We start from the raw sequence: 17823 nt of genomic DNA, 5'->3' as shown, positions 1-17823 counted from the left end.
ATGAATTTTAATAGGGGCCATGACTGAAGTAGGGGCCCTAAAGAAACCGCTCTCTAAGGCCGAAAACAAGGCGACCAAGGAGCGCACCGAGCGTGAGAAACAGGAGGCTCAGGTTAGCGAGGTACAACAAGAGCTCCAGGACTTCGGCAAAAAATTTGAGTCCTTGGAGCATGACTTTAGGACGCAAGAGTCCGAGCTTGCGAAGGCCCTCCAGGGCGCACAAGACGCCAAAGCTGAAGCCCAAAAGACCCTCCAGGAGATTCCGGCGGCCAAGAAGGTAGCGGCGGGTAAGGAATTCATGATGCAAAGCAAGCATGTGAAGGAGACTTTCCTTTTACTTACCCGAATTCGGAGCTCTCCAGGGGCATTCGCAGATCTGCCATGCAGCATATCGGATGCCACGGAGTTCTACCGTGCCAAAGAAGGGAGCTCAACGGAGAAGTTGTTCTGGTCTCAATATGCTGAGGCCGAACATCTGATGCCCTTGGGTGACCAACTGAAACAATTGGTCGAACTCCATAAGGCAGCTGAGCTGGCCATGAAGGACTTCATAGTCCGGCTGTGGCCTAGCGAGCCCCTGCCCGACAGCTACTTCGGCCTTATAAAGCAGATGGTAAATGCCTGCCCGCGGCTCGAAGTTGTTAAGCGGTCCGTCTATATTGAGGGTGCCCGCCGAGCCTTCGCCCGCGCTAAAGTGCACTGGGCCAAGATGGATGCAGAGAAGCTGGTGACGGAGGGATCACCAGAGGGCAAGGCGCATCGCCACCCCGAGAAGTATTATGACGGTGTTATGAAAGGCGCCCGCCTTGTGGCGGATGAATGTGCCAAGGATGTAATATTTGAATGAATGTACTCATGTCATCCTGTAATATGAAAACGAGTTCGTGTGCGCTATATAACGCTTTTTGATTTAAAATATTACCTTCTGTGCGGCCATTTATAAAATTCTGAAAGTTGGCCAGTCGTCGGCTTCCGCCCCCGTGTAACTAGCACTGGGGTGTTTGTGGTAAACCCAAACACTCTTTATCCAAATTTTTGGTCCTTTAAGGAGGTGTTTAGCGCAGCGAACAAGGCAATCGGACTATGTGGCTTTATCAATCTCACTTAGCCATAGAAGTCTACAATTTTAAATTTTGGCAAAGCCCCTAGTATTTGGAAGGCCGAACTTGGGGCGCTATACACGCCTAAATCGGACAAGGCCGATTCCTCGCCTGAAGCGGAAAAATTCTTTAAGGATTTTAAGACCTCTCGAACAGCGACCATCTCTCGCCGCATCATGACAGTCAGATTTCGGCTTTCTCTACTGAGGTGCTCGTCCGGAAGAACCGAGACACAATCGTAGTAGTTCTCCCTGCGCTACCTTAGCCGATATAGCGAAACGTAAGGCACCAAAACAAGGAAGCCAGGAAAACCCAACTATTGACCAAAGACATGATTCGGAGCTGATGCATATAAGCTATAAGTTCGGGGTGCCGCACTGGCGAAAGTGTTCGGACTTTTCTTGTCGTGTTATGGGGTACAATGAAGCCCCAGGTGAACTAAACGTACCAAAGTGTACGGGTGCAATTTGTATAAGCAGTCAAGGGAAAATATAAGGAAAATAATAATAAGCTGATGTTGTATATTTTTTCCCATTGTTATTTAAATAATACGTCAAAGAGTATGTATACAAGTAATGCAATAAGCAAAGATAGGACTATTTGACATGTCCTAACCAAGGGCAGGCTGCGTATGGGTATGTAAGACAGGTATAACGATCGTTTACAGACACCACATGGGTATTCCCTTGTACGCAAAGCCTCTTGTCTCCTTGGCTTTTCCTTCCCGTGATGAGTTCGATGATTAGGCTATCCGAAAGGGCTTCCCAAAATTGGGGTCCTGAAAAGAAAGAAGATGATGAAGGTATACGGGTCCCGTGGCGGTTGAGCCGCACTATGGTCCGCATCGTAGACGTGCCTCCGCCTACGCCCATGGTATTTTGAGTGCGTAATTATGTACGCGCGGCACAAATGCCGCCTTACTGGGACTAGGACGGAGGCCGAATTGCTAGTCGAGCTCTGGATGTGCCAGACGATCCTGTTGCAGCGTACTCTGGGCACGTTTAACTGTGGCCGGTGACTTTATCGTTGAGTTGGCGGTTTGCCTAAGAAGGCTGCTTTGTACTTCCGTTGCAAGGGCCGCAGTGTGCTCCTCCGTACGGAGGGAGCGGTCTATGTTTCCATTGACTGTAATAACCCCGCGAGGTCCTGGCATCTTGAGCTTGAGGTATGCATAGTGTGGTACCGCATTGAATCGAGCAAATGCGGTTCGTCCAAGTAGTGCATGATAGCCACTACGGAAAGGGACGATATCGAAGATTAACTCCTCACTTCGGAAGTTGTCCGGATATCCGAAGACCACTTCCAGTGTTATTGAGCCCGTACAACAGGCCTCTACACCTGGGATTACACCCTTAAAGGTGGTTTTGGTGGGTTTGATCCTTGAGGGATCGAAGCCCATTTTGCACACTGTGTCTTGATAAAGCAGGTTCAGGCTGCTGCCACCATCCATAAGGACTCGCATGAGATGGAATCCGTCAATGATGGGGTCGAGGACCAATGCGGCTGAACCCCATGACAAATACTGGTAGGGTGGTCCCTGCGATCGAAAGTGATCGGACAAGATGACCATGGGTTGAACTTTGGGGCGACTGGCTCCATCGCATAGACGTCCCTTAGTGCATGCTTCCGTTCCCGCTTGGGAATGTGGGTGGCGTAGATCATGTTTACCGTTTTCACTTGGGGAGGAAATTTCTTCTGTCCCCCTGTGTTCGGCCACTGGGGCTCCTCGTCATCATTGCTATGCAGCCCCTTTTCCTTGTTTTTGGCATTCAATTTGCCAGCCAGTTTAAACACCCAGCATTCTCTGTTGGTGTGGTTGGCTAGTTTATCAGGGGTGTTGTGAATTTGACATGAGCGGTCGAGTATGCGGTCCAAACTGGACGATCCCGGATTGTTTCTTTTAAATGGCTTTTTCCACTGACCGGACTTGGAGCCACTGAATCTGGCATTGACTGTCGTGTCTTCGGTGTTGTCGCGATTGTTCCGACGCTTATGTTTGTTGCGTCGTGGCTTGCCGTTGCTATCTCGGGCATCCGAAGTGCCAAGATTTCTTGGTGTGATGTTACTGCGAGCCAGCCAGCTATCCTCGCCCGCACAAAAGCGGGTCATGAGTGTCGTGAGGGCTGCCATGGACTTCGGCTTCTCTTGCCCGAGGTGTCGGGCGAGCCACTCGTCGTGGATATTATGCTTAAAGGCCGCTAGGGCTTCTGCATCCGGACAGTCGACAATTTGGTTCTTTTTAGTTAGGAACTGAGTCCATAATTTCCTGGCTGACTCTCCGGGTTGTTGGGTTATGTGACTTAAGTCATTAGCGTCTGTTGGTCGCACGTAAGTGCCTTGGAAGTTGTCAAGGAATGTGTCTTCTAGGTTCTCCCAACTGCCAATGGAGTTCGCTGGCAGGCTGTTCAACCAATGTCGAGCCGGTCCTTTGAGTTGAAGGGGGAGATACTTGATGGCATGTAGGTCATCGTCGCGGGCCATGTGAATGTGGAGAAGAAAATCTTCAATCCATATCGCGGGGTCTGTTGTGCCATCGTAATTTTCGATGTTTATTGGTTTAAACCCTTCTGGGAATTCATGATCCATTACTTCATCAATGAATCATAGGGGGTGTGCGGTGCCTCTATGCTGAGCTATATCACGACGTGGTTCGAATGAGTCTGGTCTGTTATATTCAGCCTGGCCGGATTTATTTTTAGTGTATCCGGCATGACGATCGTGCTCACGCGTTGTGGCGTGCCCCCGTGATCTGTAGATCGATCTAGGCTGTCCTGCTTTGTTTTCCAGGACGACTCGCAGGTCTTTCATGTAGCCCGGGGCCGTAGTGTATTGGCGGCGGGGTGCGGGCTGGTGTTCGGGCTGATACGCTGCTTTGTCTAGGCCACCAGGTGGCCGGTCAGCCTCGTCCTATGCTGGTAGTGTAGTCTCTAGTGCATCCTCCTCGAGTTGAGGTAGCAACTTGTGCTTTGGGTAACCTTTGGTTGGGTGCTCGAGTCCGTATTCCTCGGCTGCCAGGACCTCAGTCCATCTGTCTGTTAGCAGATCTTGATCAGCTTGGAGCTGCTGCTGCTTCTTCTTCAAGCTTCTTGCAGTGGCTATAAGCCGGCGCTTGAAGCGCTCCTGCTTGACGGGATCCTCAGGCACAACAAATTCATCGTCGCCGAGGCTCACCTCGTCTTCAGAGAGAGGCATATAATTGTCATCCTCCAAGTCTCCATCTGTTGCCTGTTCATCTGGGCTAGCTTGCCCGTCCCCCTGCACGGCCTGCTCGAAGTTATGCTGGTCGAGATTGTATTCGTCTTTGGGACCATCCGGATTGTTGTCGTCTCCTGTGCGTATTGCTATGGCGGGGCTTAGAGCGGCACCGATGACGCCAATGCTTTGATTTCTTCCCTAAGGGATTATCCTATGTTGCCTCATCGCCATTGTTTTCTTTGGGGGTGTCTGAGGGAGTCCTGGATTAGGGGGTGTCCGGATGGCCGGACTATGACCTTTGACCGGACTCCCAGACTATGGAGATACAAGATTGAAGACTTCATCCCGTGCCCGGATGGGACTTTCCTTGGCGTGGAAGGCAAGCTTGGCGATACGATATGTAGATATCCTCCCATTGTAATCGACTTTGTGTAACCCTAGCCCTCTCCGGTGTCTATATAAATCGGAGAGGTTTAGTCCGTAGGACGAACAACAATCATACCATAGGCTAGCTTCTAGGGTTTAGCCTCTCTGATCTCGTGGTAGATCTACTCTTGTACTACCCATATCATCAATATTAATCAAGCAGGAGTAGGGTTTTACCTCCATCGAGAGGGCCCGAACCTGGGTAAAACATCGTGTCCCTTGTCTCCTGTTACCATCCGCCTACACGCACAGTTCGAGACCCCCTACCCGAGATCCGCCGGTTTTGACACCGACATTGGTGCGTTCATTGAGACTTCCACTGTGTCATCACCATCAGGAAGGATGCCACGTACTGTCTTTAAAGACGGCACTGTTGCTAAAGGAGCTTTAGCTATCGGCCAAACTCTCCGGCTAGGCGGTTTTCTTATGACCGCTTGTTCGACCGCCGCACCGACGATGACTTCTCGGGTCATCAAAAGCAATCTCCACGTCGACTCGGAACTCGCCGAGCAGTTAGATCCGATGGAGCTCTCTTCCTTAAACGAGCTCTTGGATCGCATCGCTGCCCTGGGAGTCGCTACAGACTACGATCAGATTGGGCTTAAACCCAATCCAAGAGAAATTGACTCTCCCCAGGTCACCCACCACGTCGCAGTGGTGGAGGAACAATGCGGCGAATCTATACCCATCTTAAGGACCAAATATGTCCGGATTCCCGATCCCCCCAAGCCGGATACCTACGGAGGGGAGGACGTCACTCAAGCCCTGAACCTAAAGTCAGGCAGTGGGCCAGATTCATTGGACAGCATCCAAGAACCCAAGCTTCCAAATTCGGAAACTCCTTAGCCCCTGAGCCCCAGATCGGGCGAGGTTCCGGATTTAACTCCACCCGCCCACCCTAACATAAGGGATCTATCCCAAGTTCGGCAAGAGCCCACGGAAACAGTACATCATTACTGGGCCAGATTCCTCCTGGTTATGAACAGGATAGAGGACTGCCGCCAGGAGGATGCAATTTCATCCTTCTGCAATAATTGCACGGACATCGGAATCCTCAACGCCATAAGTCGCCGTGATATTACATGCTTCACTGACTTGGCATCCATGGTACGAAAATACTATGTGATGGAAAGCATCCGGAAAACCGAAATAAAATTCTGGGACGATCCGGCCCTGAATACAACCCCAGTCCGAAATAAAAGGGTGCATTATCGCCATGCACAGGGGTTAATCACCAAAAAACAAAAACCCTCTATAGGGTATGGAACCGTACTGGAGGGATGGCTCAATGGACCCTGTAAAATTCATAGTACAGAGGGCGTCACACCAACTCATAGCCTTAGAGCATGTTGGATACTCCGGCAGGTGCAGAAGTGGCGAGGAGCTTCTAACTCCAGAATCCACAGAGCACCACCCCAGGAATACCAGTACGGTATCAACAGTCTTCGAGACTTTCGCATCAAACTATATGCAGAAACGAACACTCCATAGCCTTACCGAAGTCTACCAGGTAGCAACAATAAACCCATGGAGTGACACGGCTATTACCTTTAATGCCAGTGACGAACCTAAATTCCGAACAGCCCGAGCACCAGCCGCATTGGTCCTCAGTCCGATAGTGGGCGGCTTTCGACTTACCAAGGTACTCATGGACGGTGGCAGCGGATTGAACCTCATTTATGAGGAAACCCTTCGAAAAATGGAAATAGACTGGAGCCGCATTGAGCGAAGCAGCACAACCTTTAGAGGAATAATCCCCAATCGGGAAGTGTGCTGTACAGGAAAAATCACACTGGATGTGGTGTTTGGCACGCCGGATAATTACAGGTCCGAGCAGGTCACATTTCAGGTGGCCCCGTTCAGCAGCGGATACCACGCTCTGTTAGGGCGAGAGGCATTCACAATTTTTCAAGCTATACCCCATTACGGGTACATGAAGCTCAAAATTCCCGGACCCAATGGAATCATCACTCTTGCTAGTGACCCGGACATAGCACTCCGCGCCGAAAACAAGACAGCCGCACTGGCCCTTGAGGCATTATCCGAAGCCCTAGCGGTCGAGGAACTAACTGCGCTGCGCTCCATGGTGGACAGGGACGACGTGATACTCGACAAAAGATCCAAGTCCACCTCCTTTAAACCGGCAGACGAAATAGTCAAATTCCAAGTCCATCCAACGGACCCTACAAAAACGGCCTCCATCGGGGCACAATTAAACCCTGATGTAGACGCCGCACTACGAGAATTCCTATGTGAAAATTGGGACATCTTTGCCTGGCACCCTTCAGACATGCCAGGAATCCCATGTAGGCTGGCCGAGCACAGCCTAAACATCCTAAAAGGATTCAAGCCTGTTAAGCAGGCTCTTCGGCGTTTCTCTGAACCTAAGAGACAAGCCATGGGAGAGGAGCTAGCCAAACTACTGGAATCCGGATTCATCAGAGATATAAAACATCCGAACTGGCTAGCAAACCTGGTGATGGTACCAAAGAAGGACAAATCCTGGCGCCTATGCGTCGATTTCAAGGACCTCAACAAGGCTTGCCCAAAGGATCCCTTCCCCCTCCCATCGATGCTACCGCGGGACACGATTCATTGTGTTTCCTCGACGCATACTCTGGCTACCATCAAATTAAGATGGCAGAGCCAGACCGAGACGCAACGGCATTTATCACCCCATACGGCCCATTCTGCTTCAACACAATGCCCTTCGGGCTCAAAAACGCCGGTGCAACATATTAGCGCATGATTCAGACATGTCTGGCCAACCAGATCGGCAAAATAGTTGAAGCATACGTGGATGATGTGGTCGTCAAAACCAAGCATGTCGAAACTCTAATAGACGACTTGAGGCTCACGTTCGATAACCTCCGAACATATGACATCAAGCTTAACCCAGAAAAATGCGTTTTCGGCATACCAGCCGGAAAGCTCTTGGGCTTCATTGTATCCGGTAGAGGAATTGAAGCAAACTCAGCCAAGATCCGAGCTCTGTCACAATTGGATATTCCAAAGGACCTCAAACAAATACAAAAATTGACTGGATGCGTGGCGGCTCTAAGCCGCTTCATCTCCCGCTTGGGACAAAAGGCATTACCCCTTTATCGCCTCCTCCGGCGCACCGAACACTTCGAGTGGACGGATGCTGCCACGGCCGGACTCGAAGAAATAAAAGCCATATTGGCAACAAACCCGGTCCTGGCCGCGCCTAACATCGGCGAACCAATGCTATTATACATTGTGGCAACTCATGAAGTTGTAAGCGTAGTGCTCGTCGTCGAACGAGAAACGGACGGACACAAATTCCCCCTTCAAAAACTAGTCTACTACGTGTCCACTGTCCTCACTCCATGCAAGTCACGGTACTCGCATTACCAAAAGATAGCGTACACAGTGTTCATGGCGTCCCGGAAGCTACGACATTACTTTCAAGAGTGTTCAATAATAGTAGCCTCTGAAGTGCCTCTTAATGATATTATAAACAACTGCGACGCGACGGGCCGGATTGCCAAATGGGCCATTGAGCTCCTCCCGTTCGACATAACCTATAAGCCACGGCGAGCTATCAAGTCGCAAGTTTTGGCCGACTTTGCCGCTGAATGGACTGAAGCCGAACTCCCTAAAGAGTATGGCACATATTCCAACTGGATCATGCACTTCGACGACTCCAAAATGCTAGCGGGTCTGGGGGCTGGTGTCGTTCTGACGTCCCCAACAGGAGATACAGTTCAATATGTACTCCAGATAATGTATACGGACTCTAACAATGCAGCCGAATATGAGGCCCTTCTACATGGTCTCCGGATGGCAGTCTCCATGGGCATTCAACGCCTAGAGGTGCGTGGGGATTCGAACCTCGCGATATCCCAAATAAATGGAGACTTTGATGCCAAGGATCCGAAAATGGCAGCTTATCACAATGCTGTCCTAAAAATGTCAGCTCGGTTCGAGGGGCTCAAATTTCACCATATAGCCCGGGAAAATAATCAGGCAGCAGACGTCTTGGCACACATCGGCGCAAAGCGTGATGCAGTCCCCCCCCCCAACATTTTCTTGGAGAGGCTATTCAAGCCATCCGTCCAATGGGAAGGGGAGTTCGGAAATAACAACCCGGACTCAGCCGCACCACCTGACACCGAACATTCTGACACAACGGGAGGCTCCGCCAACGAAGTAACATCCTCAGCCCACGTAATAATGGTAGTCATTGCCCCGTGGACAGAACCATTCTTAGCCTACCTAACTAGGCAAGAACTCCCCGAGGACCAAAACGAGGCACGCTGCATAGTGCGGCGATCTAAAGCCTACAAAGTCCATGAAGGAGAGCTTTATAGGAAAAGCACCAGCGGAGTCCTTCAAAGGTGTATCTCCGAAGAGGAAGGGCGGAACCTTCGGGCTGAAATTCATGCCGGACTAGGCGGGCACCACGTCGCAGCCCGGGCCCTCGTAAGCAAGGCCTTCCGTACTGGATTTTATTGGCCTACGGCCCGGATAGATGCTCAGGACTTAGTCCAACGATGCGTCGGCTGCCAATTATTCGCTAACCAAAGCCATATGGCACCCACCGCCCTCTGAACTATACCCATCACCTGGCCCTTCGCAGTCTGGGGGCTTGACATGGTTGGACCCCTTAAAGGGGGAACCCACAAGCAAAAATACTTATTGGTCATGGTTGACAAATTCACCAAATGGATAGAGGCCAAGCCTGTCAAGACGGCCGAATCCGGACCAGTGATAGAATTCATATCAGGGGTCGTACACCGTTACGGCGTCCCCCACAGCATCATCAATGATAACGGCACGAACTTTACGGCCGACGAGGTAAAACTTTGGTGCAAAAACATGGGCATCAAGCTCGACTACGCTTCAGCCTATCACCCACAAACTAACGGTCAAGTCGAGCGGGCAAATGGTCTAATCATGAGAGGCATCAAACCCAGACTAGTGTGGTCCCTCAAGGAATCTAACACGCACTGGGTAGAGGAGCTCGACTCCGTACTCTGGGGGCTGCGGACCACGCCGAACCGCACTACCGGATTCACACCATTTTTTATGGTATATGGCGCAGAGGCAGTTCTGCCCTGCGACATAATTCATGACTCACCTCGCGTGCGCATGTATGAAGAAAGAGAAGCCGAACTAGATCGGCAGGACAGTTTGGACGCATTGGAGGAGGAGCGCGACGTGGCAAAAGCTCGTTCCGCATTCTATCAACAGCAGGCTCGAAGATATCAAAGCAGAGAAGTACGGGCCAAAACTTACAATGTTGGCGAATTAGTTCTACGCCTGCCGGACAAGAAAAAGGACAAACTCAAGCCCAAATGGGAAGGTCCCTTCATAATCGACCAAGTCCTGACTGGTGGAGCGTACCGTCTGCGAAATGCATCGGATAACCGACTCGAGCCGAACCCATGGAACGCCGCGCGCCTATGAAGATTCTACGCCTAGCGCCAGACTCTGTGTTCGTCTCCTTCCTCTGTCTATTTTTTACACGTTAGTTGTCTTATATTTCTCTCCTTCTCCCTCCTTTTCTATTACAGCCTTTTAAGGGCTCATTCGCGCCTCATTCGCACACAATTGACGCGTTATCCGCGCTCATTATACCTGGGGCTTCTTCAACATAAGCTTATTTATATGGGCCTCGTGCCCAAGACGTGCGTCACACTTCCGCATGTACCTTTTATTCACCATTATATGCATCGATATGACTTAAGTTTTGGCCAAGCTGGGTTGCCTGGCTCCTATGCTTACCCCTACGTTCCCGATTGTTCGGCTAGGTGGTAAAGGGAGCACCTCTGCGATTGTTACTGCCGGGTCAGCCGGATGTGTACCTCAGACTGGGTGAAGCTGAAAGCTAGCGTTCTTAAGGGAATATTCGGTCGGTGAACTAAAAGATGTTTTTTACCTTGATTATTTATCCGCCCCCGGATGCTTTCCTGCTTTTTTCACAGTTCAAACATGCACTTTAGGGCATGCCTCCTAGGGCATGCACTTTAGGGCATGCCTCCTAGGGCATGCACTTTAGGGCACTTGTCTGCTAAAGCACTAATGACCCCTACGCCTGGTGTCCACGCATGCCCCGGTTCTTACATAACCGAGAGGGTATTCGAACACACTCCGGACTATCGGGTCCCGAGGTTGAAGCGAAAAGTTCCGCTATGACAAACGAACTACATTCCAGCTAGAAGGCATTTTACATGTCATTTTAAATTACATAGTCAATTTGACTGGGTATATTCCTCTTTAATACCATCCAACAGGTTGTCTAGTTTACAGTCCTGTTGGGAATATTTTGCGGCCAACTCTACCTGGCTGTACACTAAACTGACAGGGATCTCCTTTCCATCAGGCCCCACAGGTCCGACCTCGGCCATGTGGTTTGGGTCTGCCTTCGTGTACCGCGTCTTCACCATGGCCCAGGCTTCCCGGGTACCTTGACGGCAGGCCGATATCTTCCATAATCGGAAGCGCCGCCGCGCTCCCTTCAACTTCTCTGCAAGCTCTCCAAGGCCTTCGGGCACGGAGACGGATGGCCACAAGGCCTGGGCGACGCCTTGCATCACCTGTCGAACTCGTTCGTGCAGTTGTGAGAGCTCGGGAAGAAGGTCACCCGTAGGATCGGGCATTTCCTCCGCAGGCCGACCTGTGAGCATACCTACAGACATAACACTGTCAATTCGACTTCCTCGCCGAACTCTTCTTTTCATAAGTTTGTTCAAGCACTTACTAAAAATGCTGCGTCGAAGCCGCCGATTCTCCTTCACGGAGTCCAACAGCTGAGCACGAACATCCTTTAGTTCCTCGCCCAGCTGGGTGTTGGCATCTTGAAGCTTGTTCTTCTCTTGCCTCACCCTTGTAAGCACGCTCTCGCCGGCCTTTAACTGGCGCAAGAGTTGCTGGTTGTCCGGATCCACTCCGGCGCCATCTGCACTGTTATTGTCAAAATTGCACACATGCAGCACTTCACCACATACTTATCTTTCAAAGCGTATATTACCAGAGGGGGTCTCTTTGTCCTTCCCTATTGCGGCTAGTGCGGCCTCAAGTTGGGCTTTGCACTCTTCAAGCTCATGGGACAGTCAGGTATTCTTTTCTGTAAGATCCTGCATAAAAAATGATCCTTAAATCAGTCATTCTAACTGTTTCAAGTCCCGGGGGCTACTGACATATGTAACCATCAAATTTTCTCACCCGTATGTCTTTTACATACTGCTCTGTGGCTCTGGCTAGACCATTTTGAGCGGCACGGAGGTACGCGTCTCCCGTATTAAAAGCGTTCAACGCCTCTTGGAAAAAAAACAAGCGTCACGAAGAACAGTCCGGCGACGCCTGTGGTTCATGGCACTCTCCACCTCGGAATTGGTGGCAGACAGCCCATCCGCATCCTCTGTCGGAGGAGCATCCGGTACGCGCCCCGTGTTCGCCTCCGCTTCCGGACCCGGCCTTGAAGCCTGGTCGGTGGATATAGTCCGGCGGGCGCTCTTCTTCCTAAAGTAAGCATGAGCGTTAGTACGCCTTGAGGGCATAAACCCTGGGCATTAAAGTTACACGCCGTACCGTTGCGTCGGTGTCTTGATCCGGTTCGCACTTCTTTTTAGCCCGCTGGGCCTCGATGGCCCTCGTTGGCTAGCCGCCGCGGGCTCGGCCCTCCGCCTCAAGGATTTCCCCTGCGAAAAACTCCATTGGTATACGGCGATCAAAAATAAGCACGGATGGATCCTCTTGAAAGTACTGGGACTTCGATCTCAGTTACCTCTGAGGCTGGAAGTAGTCCGGGATAATCAGCCGTAATGGCCACTAAGGTGTTGTCCTTACTCAATTGATGAAACACCCCATCAATCAACTCCACACATAAGTCCGGGTCCTTATGGGAGTCTGGGTCAAGGGACCGTTCCGGGTCCTAGGGTTGTGGAGGAGGGATGTTTATCTCCTTTACAGTCTGGAGTAGCTCCTGCGTTGAAATTGCTAGACTAAGTACTTAACTATGGGAATATAAAAATGGATGGGCAAGTGAACGTGTTCGCTTACCCAGCTTGGAGGATTGTACATAGAAAATCTGCCCCGTGGGTTGACGCAGAGGAATTCCTCCTCTTCTCCCTTGTACAAAGCGGACAAGATCTTCGTTAGAGTGGCAGCCGAATCCGGCCCCTTACGGCCGCACCGGGTGGCGTTGTCCTCCCCGTTGAAATCCCACATTGGGTAGCCTCGGTATTGAAGCGGCTGCACCCCCCGCATAATGCATATGGCCATGACCTCCATCATGGTCAGTTCGAAATGAGCTAACAACCTTATCCGGCTCATCAGGTAAAGGACGTCCCTGTCATTTTCCTTCTGAGGGCTCCGTGGGCACTAGCTCAGGCGTTTCTTCAGGGGAGCATTATCAAACCCAGGGAGGCCGATCCGTACAGGGTCCAGCAGAGGGACGTTTTCTATATAAAACCATTCTGAAGGCCAGTCTTCGGACGCCTTCTTTGGGGTTCCGGATAGATATCCGGTCCCGGCGATGCGCCATAGTTCGGCTCCGCCCACTTGATATATCAACCCCTCCTGAGAACGGGGCACGAGGCAGAACAACTTCTTCCATAGTGCAAAATGGGCCTCGATGCCCAAAAACAGCTTGCAAAGGGCTACGAAGCCCGCAATATGCAATATGGAGGCAGGCGTAAGGTTGTGTAACTGGAGGCCATAGAACTCCAGGAGCCCCCGGAGAAACGGATGAACTGGAAATCTGAGCCCTCCTATTAGATAAGTGACAAGGCATACCGCTCTCCTTTGGAGGGATTGGGGACGCTCTCCGCTTGCTCTCCGCCATTATAAGTGGCAATCCCGGCTCGAACTGGGACCATGTAAGCTGGGGGGGGAGAAGCCCCTTGGCTTGGAGCGCTACTAGCTCGCTGTGCGAGATGGAACACCTCTCCCAATCTCCAGGCTGAGGGCTGGGGGGCGAGAGGAGGAGCTGCGTCGACCGGCCATGATGGAATGGATCTTTGTCGAATGCGCTCCGATGAATGCTCGTGGAGGGAAGATGGTGTGATTCGGGTCTAAGTTCCCGCCTCTTTTATAGGCGGACCATTTTTGCAGCTAGGGGGGTAAATGAAAAAACACCCTGTCTTTTTGCATTCTTTTGACACATGGAAGATGGCCATTATTGGGCGCAGAAGACAAGGAGCGCAACATTCATCGGAAGCTGGACACTATTCGACAGGTATATGGGATTTGGAGAAGAACCCGCCTTGGAATGCCGAAGACAAATCTGCGCGCCGGACTCATCGTCATTGAAGCCTGGTTCGGGGGATACTGAGGGAGTCCTGGATTAGGGGGTGTCCGGATGGCCGGACTATGACCTTTGGCCGGACTCCCGGACTATGGAGATATAGGATTGAAGACTTCGCCCCGTGTCCGGATGGAACTTTCCTTGGCGTGGAAGGCAAGCTTGGCGATACGATATGTAGATCTCCTCCCATTGTAACCGACTCTGTGTAACCCTAGCCCTCTCCAGTGTCTATATAAACCGGAGAGATTTAGTCCGTAGGACGAACAACAATCATAGCATAGGCTAGCTTCTAGGGTTTAGCCTCTCTGATCTCGTGGTAGATCTACTCTTGTACTACCCAAATCATCAATATTAATCAAGCAGGAGTAGGGTTTTACCTCCATCGAGAGGGCCCGAACCTGGGTAAAACATCGTGTCCCTTGTCTCCTGTTACCATCCGCCTAGACGCACAGTTCGGGACCCCCTACCCAAGATCCGCCGGTTTTGACACTGATAGTGTCCACCATATATATATATCATATAATGAGGTGGCTGTCCAGCGCCCGGTGGGCGGCGGTTCCTATTCTTCTCCTGCATCGTCGTCCATACCGTCGATGTCTTCGGAGTCGAAGTCGAGCATGTCAGTTAAGTCATCAACAGTGGCTATTAAGTGGGTGGTGGGTGGGTAACGAATTTCTTCGTCATCAGCTTCCCACTCGAGCCGGACATAGTTCGGCCAAGAGTCTCTGATAAAGGAGAGACCTCAATGAGTTTAGCATGTCACCCAAGGGTGAGTGTTGAAAGATATCCGCGGAGGTAAACTCCATGATCGGTGCCCAATCAGATTCGATAGGCACGAACACGCGCGGTCCGGAGCCCACGACCGGAGACAAGTCCGGGGGTCCGGTGACACAGATCTCTTTGGAGGTGGAGTCTGTGGTCGGCTCCAACGCCGATGAGTGTGTGGCCTCCATGGCGGGGTCCATCCACCCGTCCTCGGATGGCGCGATCTGCTCCACATTAAAGTCCGGGGCGGCTGCAGGTGCGATATCCCGAATACCGTCCGGTTGCAGATCTAAGTCATGCTCGTCGGCACTGCTCAGTGCTCCTAACGTGGGCTTGAATCCGTCGGAGATCAAGTATCCACGGACGTCGGCCGTGTAGTTCAAGTTTCGAATCTGAACTGATGGCCAGGGGCGTAGCTGTCGATCTGTTCCAGATGGCCAAGCCATTTGGCCCGCAGTGCGAAGCCGCCGAATACAAAGATCTGCACGGGGAGAAAAATCTCTCCCTGGACCGCATCGCTGCTGATGATTGAAGGAGCCATCAAGCCTTATCGCGACGACACAGTGGAACTCTCAATGAAAGCACCAATGTCGGTGTCAAAACCGGCTGATCTCGGGTAGGAGGTCCCGAACTGTGCGTCTAAGGCTAATGGTAATAGGAGGCTGGGGACATGATGTTTACCCAGGTTCAGGCCCTCTCGATGGAGGTAATACCCTACTTCTTTCTTGATTGATCTTGATGATATGAGTATTACAAGAGTTGATCTACCACGAGATCGTAGAGGCTAAACCCTAGAGGCTAGCCTATGATTATGATTGTTGTTGTCCTACGGACTAAACCCTCTGGTTTATATAGACACCGGAGGGGGCTAGGGTTACACAGAGTCGGTTACAGAGGAGGTAATCTACATATCCGAATCGCCAAGCTTGCCTTCCACACCAAGGAGAGTCCCATCCGGACACGGGACAAAGTCTTCAATCGTGTGTCTTCATAATCCAACAGTCCAGCCAAAGTATATAGTCCGGCTGTCCGAGTACCCCTAATCCAGGACTCCCTCACCCGCACCGCGCAGCGTTTCCAGACGGTGCTGGTGACTGCCAGCATCGTAGCCCTCGCCGACGCCGGCTTCGCCTCTCGCATGGACGACATGATGGTCAACTCCATCCGCAAGTTCACCGCCATCAAGAAGCGCATGGACGACCTTGTCGTACTGCTCCAGCCCGCGCGCCCAGGCTCCTCATTGCCTGCCATCCTCATCGGCCTCCATGGTGATGAACTCTTTCAAGCCCTGGTGGCCCTAAAGGTGCCGAAGGTCGAGACGAAGAATGTGCACCTCGAGGCCACGCTCGCCGCGCAGCGCCTCGCCATGCAAGAAACTGTCGACCTGCACATCCATGTCTACGAGGAAATCGTCTACATAGGCCACTACAAGGCAAGTGAGGACAGAAAGACATTGGCCTTCTTCCAGCGGCTGGAATCTTTGGACACCATTGTTCAGAAGCACGTCGACCTGGCCACGAAAGCCGCTGCTACTTAGGCGCCGTTCGGTGGGTCGGCGCCCTGAGTCGAGGAGGTGGACGTCGTCGAAGGATGCATCTCTTCTTCTTGCCTCCTGTAACCAGCACTGCATCGCCTCGTGGCCTTAATGTTTTATTAGTATAGTACTCCCTCCGTTACCAAATATAAGTCTTTCTAAAGATTCCAGCAAGTGACTACTACATACGGAGCAAAATGAGTGAATCTACACTCTAAACTATGTCTACATACATCTGTATGTTGTATTCCATTTGAAATAGTATCTATAAAGGCTTATATTTAGGAACGCAGGGAGTATATAGCATTTTTATTCCAGTCATAACATTTTCACTGTGAGGTGGGGCCGCAGTTGAGCAAACCCACCCCGCCCACCGGGCGTCGGGCGAGTTTAGAATTAGAAGAGAGAAACGAGGGAGGAGATCTAGCTGTAGCATGGACGCTGTTGTCAGATGGGACACGTGTTGATAGAATAGGAGTACTGAGCACTTGTGCCTCTTTTTTTTTGAGGGAAAAATTAGTCGTATGTCTAGTAGTACCACTAGTTGGGTGCGTGCGACCTATAGCTGTCATCACTTTAGGTCTCCTTTTCGAACCACAGCTACGCTTCACAGTACATATTTTTTCACGCATTTATCCTCCTATATGTACTCCTAGCACTACAAAAAAAAGACACATCTGTGACATTTTGGGCCGAACGAAAAAAATTTCTGTCATACATATGACACTTCTATGACGATAATTGTGACAAAACCTGGTATCATCATAGATGTGGTGGGCTCCTACTTCTATGACAAAAAATCATGACAGAAAATGGGCTTTTCATCCTGGGCGGGCCGGAGACGCAGCTGCATGACATTCTTTGGGCCGTCCATGACGGAAAAAACCGTGGTAGAAGCGAGGGGGAGGAAAATTTTGGGGAGTTGCCGATTACAATGGGAGGTCGGGGGCCGAGCGATGCGCGTTTCTCTCGTACGTACGCGTGTCTGTGTGTGAGGCGTTGGCTCTAACTGAAGCCGAGCGAGGCGTTGGGCTCTAACTGAACCTGAGCGATTGCACTATAGGCTACGCATTACTGAACCCGAGCGATCGATCGATGGCTGTTAACTGAACCCGATAGAGCGATTCCTTCGCTACTGCTGCTAACTGAAGCCGCTCGATGCTGCCTCTAGGATGAACAATGAGAGTTGCGGGGGGGTTGGATGAACAGTGAGCGGTGGCGTTGCCTCTGGATGAACAGGAACCCGTGGCGTGGAGGGCTGGATGAGCAGTAGATGATGGAGGGGTGGTCGTGGAAGGGTGGTTGAACAGGACCCCGTGGTGTGGAGGGTTGGATGAATAGTAGATGGTGGAGGGGTGCCTGTGGAGGGGTGGTTGAACAGTAGCCGGTGGAGTAGCGCATGGTGGAGGTTGGATGAACAGGAGCCCGTGGAGGCTGGAGGAGGTCGACGGTAGCCCGTGGAGGCTGGAGGAGGTCGACGGTGGAGATGAACAGTATCCCGTGGAGTCCCGTTTTGTGGTACGCCAAAC

This window comes from Triticum aestivum, chromosome 2B (assembly GCF_018294505.1).
Source record: "Triticum aestivum cultivar Chinese Spring chromosome 2B, IWGSC CS RefSeq v2.1, whole genome shotgun sequence".
In the NCBI taxonomy this organism is placed as follows: domain Eukaryota; kingdom Viridiplantae; phylum Streptophyta; class Magnoliopsida; order Poales; family Poaceae; genus Triticum; species Triticum aestivum.
Note: the sequence above shows the minus strand (reverse complement) of the source record.